Raw genomic sequence first — 7,464 nt, 5'->3', positions numbered from 1 at the left:
GTGGTGTGAAGGGTCTCCAGAGTATGGACTTATTGAACTCTCATACTTGGCATTGTTCACTGCAGCCTGCGTCACTTTTGAGGATGACATTCTGTCTCTGCTAATCCTCATTTTTAAAAAATTTTTTAAAAGGTACAAAACTTGGGCTGCAAAGAAGTTGGGTGCTACTTATTGGTCCCCCTTAGAGACTCCAACACAACTCTGTGCGATAGGTATTACTCCTACTTAATAGCTGAAGAAATTGAGTCTCAGAGAGGGTGAGTAATGTGCCCAGTGAGAAAGAGACTGAGCATAGATTTGAACTCAGAACAGTCTGAACCAGATCCATTGCTCTTAACCATGCACTGCCACGCCAAACACAGAGAGGACAGCATATCTGCAGTTCATCCTCAGGAAAGAAAGGAGATTTTGCTTGGGTTCCTGCTTTCCTCTTTGGATTCTCATGAAGGTGCAAGACATCCAGACCTCTTAATATCTGGACAGGAGTTCGATCTCCCTCCTTCCTACCTAGGTCCTGTCATCAAAGTTCCAGTTACCTACTTTTTCTGAGGAACTGACAATGGACTATGTCCCCTTTACAGTGGGGAACTTGCCTACTAAAAAACATGAACTTCTTGCAGACCTCAACAAGGCCCCCTATTTCAATAAAAGACAGCATTAGTCAATGTTCCAAACTGCAAGTACAGAAAATTATGCAAACCAGCTTGAGCAAACAGGAGAATTGGTTTGATGGGTACGGGGCTATCATGTGGAATCTAAAAGCAGCTAGGCCTCTTCACGGTCTGGAAGCCAGGAAATATGAAGCTACCAGAATCAAGAGGGACTCTCTCTGTCTCATCTCTGCTCTGTTCTGCTCATTCTTCTCTCCCGAAAAACTGGATTTCTCTTCTCTGTCTACTTTATAAATAGATGATGGTTACTCTGTACCTTCCAAGTGCATGTCACTTGAGTTCCAGTAAATAGCCCGGATAGAACTAGAACTCTCAATCCTAATTCCAAGTTTCTAAGAGAAAAAATGTGGTCCACTTTAGGTCAGGCATTCATCCCTGTTCCATTAGCTGTAGCTGGAATTGGGGGTGGGATTATGATGCAAAATGGTTGTCAAAAGCTCCCAACTTCTGTTTGTGAGGGAGCTAAAGGGGCTCTCATGAGATGGGTAGAGACCACAGTGTCTCTACTGCAAATAACACACACACACAGAGCAAATGACACACACGCAAATGTGAAAAGCAGCCATACAGTGATGCAGTATATATGGATGTGCATTTGCATTATGAGGGTGTGTTGTTGCCTTACGTCTTATTATTTTAGTGATGGGCAACCCCATTCTGCCAATCTTTCAGGATCAAAGTATTCAAGTTATCTTTGCTTCACTGCCATTATTTATTCTGCGTATTCACTCTTATCAAATCTGTCATTTGGAAATATCTTCTGGATCCAGTATTTCTTCTACATCCAATCCCCACTGCTGCTGTCCTCAGCCAGGCCTTAGTTCCCTCACATCTAAGTTATTGCAGCAATTTCCTGGCTGGCTCTCCACTCGTGGGCATTCTGTGTTTCACTACCCAGTTAATCTGCTCCATACCACCTGTGTCTTGCTTCACAGCCCCCTCTCCCACCAAATAAAACTCAGACTCCTTAGCCTAGAATTTATGGCTCAGGCAAAAGTAATTTCTCCTTCTTTTATATGTCACCTCCTGTAGTTAAAGGAAGGATCCACATCTGGTCCATTTCTACATCCCTAAGGTGTCTGACAGTTTCTAAATGAGTGATAAAGCAGCTAAGTTATCGCTTGCTTACTCTGAATTCAACATGGTAGAAGATCTTTATGTGCATTATGCATTTACAATCTATACAATACTTGTAAAGTATGTGATCCTACCTTTTCATAGACGAGGAAACAGAAGTTTAGAGAAGCTACTTCCCTGGATCTCACCATCAGGGAGGCAGAGCTGGAAGATAAAGAGCTTGATGGCTTTCTGTAGCTTGGGCTACTTATGGACCTGTCCATATTTCTTCAACAGGAAGCCTCTAAGGAGCCAAGACTTACTCCCTGTTCCAGTGCATACTCACCTGTGTGCCTGCCTCGCACGGTCTTCCCATAGGTACACTCTCCCTCCCTTTCCTGACACTTCACTCCCAATCTGAGGCTCATTCAAACCCGAGGATCTCTGTGAGTTCTCTCCAGCCCATGCTGTTCTCTGGCTCTCTTGGCCAGTCCTGCACTTGGTCATTTTCTAGTTGTTTTATACATGTTTAGCTGGTCTTCCAACAATGAAGTCAAATTCTGGGGGGCAGGGAGCCCTGGCTCCTGCTGGCCCATAACATGCCTCCATCTCAAACTGCTTGCTCTTCCCTGAGTTCATTCAGAACTTTTTTTTTTTTAAACCATGTGCCCATTGGGAAGATATGCAAGGGAAAATTTATAGTTGGCTAAGCAAGGATAGATGTCCCATTTCTTTTTCTGCTGGGTCCGAATTCTAGGAATCTCAGAAGCCAGCAGAAGCAGGGAAAAAAAGTTTTCAGTTCAGAAAAAATTGGAAACACATTTGTTGGGTCAGACACTGGAGAAGACATCACTGTGGTGAGGATTCCGAGTGGCCAAGGGCTGCCACCAGGGGTTCCCTGTGCTTTTGCAGAGGGCCCAGCTGGTTTAGTTGTCCAGTTTAATCCTAGGTGTGGCCCTCACAGACCTAGGGCTGAGCTGAAAGCTCTGGCCCACCTAAAGCAGAACCAAATCTCTACACAAAGACAAGACCACCAATGCTAGAGACTGGTCCTGAAGATTTTCTGCTAGTTAGTCCAAAAACTAACATTCAGAGGGGCTTGAGAATGGTTTCTTTCCTTTTGATTTAACTGGAATTGCAGGTTTTTAGAGGTCATTATGGGTCCTGAGATCTGTCCACTCTACTTTGCCCCAGGAGGAACAAAGGTCCAAGTTGAAAGGACTTAGACAACATCACAAAATCGATTAGTGGTCCACTAGAGTTGGAGCCCCTTGTACATGATGGCATTCCCCAGGTCTTAGGCTGTCCTGTGCCAGTTTGTTTACATCACCCAGATCACACCATATTCCCGTCTTCTGTTTTTTATTTTTAAGAAACGTCTTATTTTTTTGTAGTCTGAGTTACTGGTATATCGTTTCTCCCCTTTGAACAAGCTTCTATTTATAGAGTCCCACAAGGAAATATAAAGCTATGTTTTTACAGTGAAAACACATGCTAAAATTTGGTAAATAAATAATCTTAAATGTTTGAACCAAGAGCAAGGAGTATATCTGGCAAATCTTGACAAGACACTCAGCATTACTTAATATTGTAGTCCTTGATTATATATCCTATATGTGCTGTTTATATCACATATTGCATCTAAATGAAATACTCCTTTAAAAATCTAGAACCAATTATATTGTTATTAAACTGTCTCTGTATTCAAGACAGATTAAGTCACATAAATTCACTTAGTAACTGGTGGGAAGTTCTAACAATATTTAGCTGACATTTAAGTGATACTCTCAAACCAAGCAAATAAAGTTAACTTTCTGGCTGATGAGAGAAAATAGGTTTCTATTCGGTACTATTGAACTCTTTGAGAAAGCTCATCGTTAGTAGGAAAAGGATGCAGTTCATTTATAGGAAGCTGTTTGCTTTCCTGCTGAGCCAGCGGATCCCTGGAAGTTGTGCTTCTCTGGGAGGTGCAGCCAGAATGCTTCATAATTGACATGATCACATTGGTCAGCAAGTATGTTGAGTCTGAAAACAAGTGTGATTCCAGCTCTATTAGTGTCAACAATTGCTTGTGGTTTGATTTCCAAACAAGATACCGACTTTGTTTGCTGTCGCCATTGTAGTGTCAGTGGCCCCCTAGGTAAAGAACCGTTCATTCATCTCTGAGCGTTCTCCTTCTGGGTTCTTTCTTCAGGGTCTTTGGAATTAAAACTTTGCCCTTTGGCAAAGAAAGAGCATCTGTCTTACTCTCAAATGGAGCTCAACCTGAGAAGCAATGATCACAAATGGTTGTCTTCAGTCAAGATTTGGTCATTTGGGTTTAGACCATATTCCTCAAGGAATTTCTTATCAATGACTGTGGGTAGGTCCAAAAGAAGAGTTCTCAGTTCTAAGACAACATAATCCTTGATGTTGGAAATGCATCCAACTACTTTTTGAGCACTATCATTTTCTTTAGTTGCTGCTATATTTGTAGCCTGGCCTCAATACCTGAGATAGCCTTTAATCTAGAAAGCAAATAACAGTTTGCATGAGGAACTTAACCAAAAGAGAAGCCCATTTTGCTATAAAATGTATTCGTATATTTTCTGTTTACTTGTTGATATTTTACTGTGCTTTTTAGTTTCATTCTTAGAACCATATTCTAAGAGTATGTAGACCAACTTTCCTCAGCTTTTTAAGTTTTCATGTCGCATTTTGCTAAATACAGGAAAGTTTCCCTCTACTATCTTTATCCTCAATGATAATACATATCTTTAGGCTTTACCTATAGAAAGGAGGTATTGGCCCTACAGAGAGGTATGGGTAAAATCTCTTTGTAAGAGTTTTTAATTTGCTTTATTCTAGTGCATTATTTTAATTTGCTTTATTCTAGTGCATTATTCTAGAGGGGGGGGCGGCTAAAAATGAATAAGCAGAAATAATATTTTCAATCTTTGGAAATAAGAGATAAATTTGTAGATACTAGTCTTTCTGCTTGAGCTTGAAGTTGTTTGAACCTGGCCAAAGGAAAAAGATATAGATAGTGCCCCCTCCTCTCTTGTCTTCATGGTGGCCCAATGTCTGATCAGTTACCCCCGCCCCAATCTGGACTCCTCCTGGACACCCCGCCCCCTACACCCTCTGCACAACTCACAGCTAATCAATCACCAAGTCCTGTTGACTCTATTTTCTCCTTTTAATTTTTTTGTCATGTTTTGTTCTTAACGTGCACCCTAATGGGGTCCAGGAGCTAGAAAGCCCTTTTGTCTGTAAGACACACGACACCTGTACCTGTACTTGTACTCTGAAGATACTTGTGGAAATGGTCCTACACAGGAGACCAACAGTTTTGGCTCAATTTGCCTACTAACTCTTTGGTTTGCTATGTGACCCTGAAAAAGTAATAAATTGATATTATACGAGATCTCAGTATTGGTTTGTCATTGCTTTATAACAAACTACCCCAAAACTCAGTGCCTTAAACAATAATTTATCGCAAGTCTAAGGGTCAGCTGAAGTTGATTGATGTAAGCTAGACCTGGCTGGGAGGCTCAGCTGGACTTCCTTGTGGATCTGCAAGTCAGCTGGGAACGGGCTCATTTGGCCAGGCTCAGCTGGGGCACCTCTGCTCTGTGTCTCTCATCTCCCTTTGAATAGCAGCTTAGCCAAAGCAAGTTCTCAGGGTGATGTTGACTCTACTTCCCAACTGTCACCATCCTATTTCTTGCCTGGATTAAAGTGTTCGATCCAACCATCTCCCCCCCACACCCCCTCCCCCACAGAGTTAGTCTCCCTGCATCCTTCCTAATCTGTCCCCGCTACAACAATATGACCTTTAAGAAATACAATCACCCTGCTTAAAGAACTTTAGTAGCTTCTCACAGTACTTAGACCGAGGCTCCCAAGGTCTTCCACAGTGTGGTCTCCGCCTTTCTCCCCATCCTTGCATTGCACTCTTCTTCGTGACTCAGGGCTTTGCATATGCTATTCCTCCTGCCCCAAGACCTCTCCCTACGCTTTACTAGTCATCTCCTCATCATTTAAACTTAAACTTAAATCTTCCTTCCTCAGGGAAGCCTTCCCTGAGCCTCACAATCAACTCCTAGAGTGCTTGTATTTTACCCTTTGTACACTCCTGAGGCTTGTCATTTTCTCATTTAATTGCCCTGCTAGATTGTAAGCTCTGTAAAGGCAGGGGCTGTTTTGTCCACTGGTCTCCACCTGGCACCAGTTGGCTCTCAGTCGATACTGTATGAATTAAAAGATGAGGGGCACAGGGTAAAGAGCCTGGATCTGCAAATGATCTGGAGATGCTCAGGATCTTAGTTTGCACACCTGCAGATTTGGGGGTTAGACTAGCTGAACTCTAATGTCCGTCAGCTCTGACATTTTGTCACCTTTGTAGACTTCCCTGTAGCCTGTCCTCTTTGCTCCTGGATGTCAGGTTGCACTATTGGTTATATTCAGGGACTTGAGATATTGGGTGAGGCTGTAAAGGGAGTTAAAGGTGACTGCTGCTTGGTGGCAGGGCAGAGTAGATGTAAATCAAGCTATGTCAATTCGATGATATTCTTTCAGTTACACAATCCAGAGAACAGTTACCAGAACAACGTAGAGATGCACTTGGCTATATAAGGCTTCCCAGGTATTAAAGCATTATAGCTAGAACAATCAAATATTATCTCTGAAGGTCTAAAAAATGGCCATGCTTGGCCAGTGTTTTTTGTCTCAGGAGACGTTAACTTATAGCGGTATTTCTTATTGGCTAAACGTTGACACTGGAAAGTAATCTCTAGATCACAGCCTAAACCCACCTTCGGAAGAGTCGCAGATGCTAGGAAGTTCTGTGAGGCTGTGTTGGAGAGTGCAGCTTCCCATCAAGACCCTCGTCCTGAGTCCCTTGGCTGGGGCCTAGTTAAGCAAGTGGAATACTTTGCTATAGAAACCGAGTGATCATCCCCATGGCAATGTCGCTTTATTCAAATTTGTAGAGCCGACTTGGGGTCCTCTGAATTGGGGAATACTCCATACAACGCTCTATCTGCTGCACCTGCCTGCACCTGAAGTTTGAGGAGCAACACCCCTGTTTGTGGCTTCTGTCACTGAATTCTCATTCATGTATTTCCAGATTCCAAATGCATAATTTTACACGAGTTACAAAAATTAGCTCATTTATTAAGGCTTCGGGCATATTCAAACTCACTCATGTGCTTTAATTAACATAAAAGCAACCTGCTGTTCAAGGCCTGCAGAACAAGTTAAGTTTGCTGCCTGTGACTAAAATCTGGGGGAAAAGTCTCCTACGGAGCTGTTAGTCTGCTAGTAATTTGAGACTTGTAGAGGAGAGGTTTAAATCTGGACTCAAGGGTTTCCAAGTAGCAGCTGCTCTAATTAATTAAGTATAAACCAGAGGTGACATCCGTTAGCTAGCACTGTTGTTAAAGTTATTGCTGAACGGTCACTTACGCTACTGACGCAGAGTGGAAAGCGACCCAAGGCCGCACACACTGGGGCTGGGGCACTCTGTCCCACAACAGCAACGGAAGACGGAGAGCACATTTCCCACATTACCAGCATTTGTCATCCGCCGAATGGTTACTCTCACTGCAGCCCTGAGACTGGGCACGGACAGTTTAGAGGCAACAGATCTGGGACCTGCCAAGAATTGCTCAGTCTCCCAGGTGCACTTTATCCATGGGCAAAGCATCCTGAAGTCACAAGTTGTTTCGCCAAATAGAGTGATTACATGTTTAAT

The sequence above is a fragment of the Pteropus vampyrus genome, unplaced genomic scaffold (assembly GCF_000151845.1).
Source record: "Pteropus vampyrus isolate Shadow unplaced genomic scaffold, Pvam_2.0 Scaffold129, whole genome shotgun sequence".
Taxonomy (NCBI): domain Eukaryota; kingdom Metazoa; phylum Chordata; class Mammalia; order Chiroptera; family Pteropodidae; genus Pteropus; species Pteropus vampyrus.
This window is presented reverse-complemented; position numbering follows the sequence as displayed.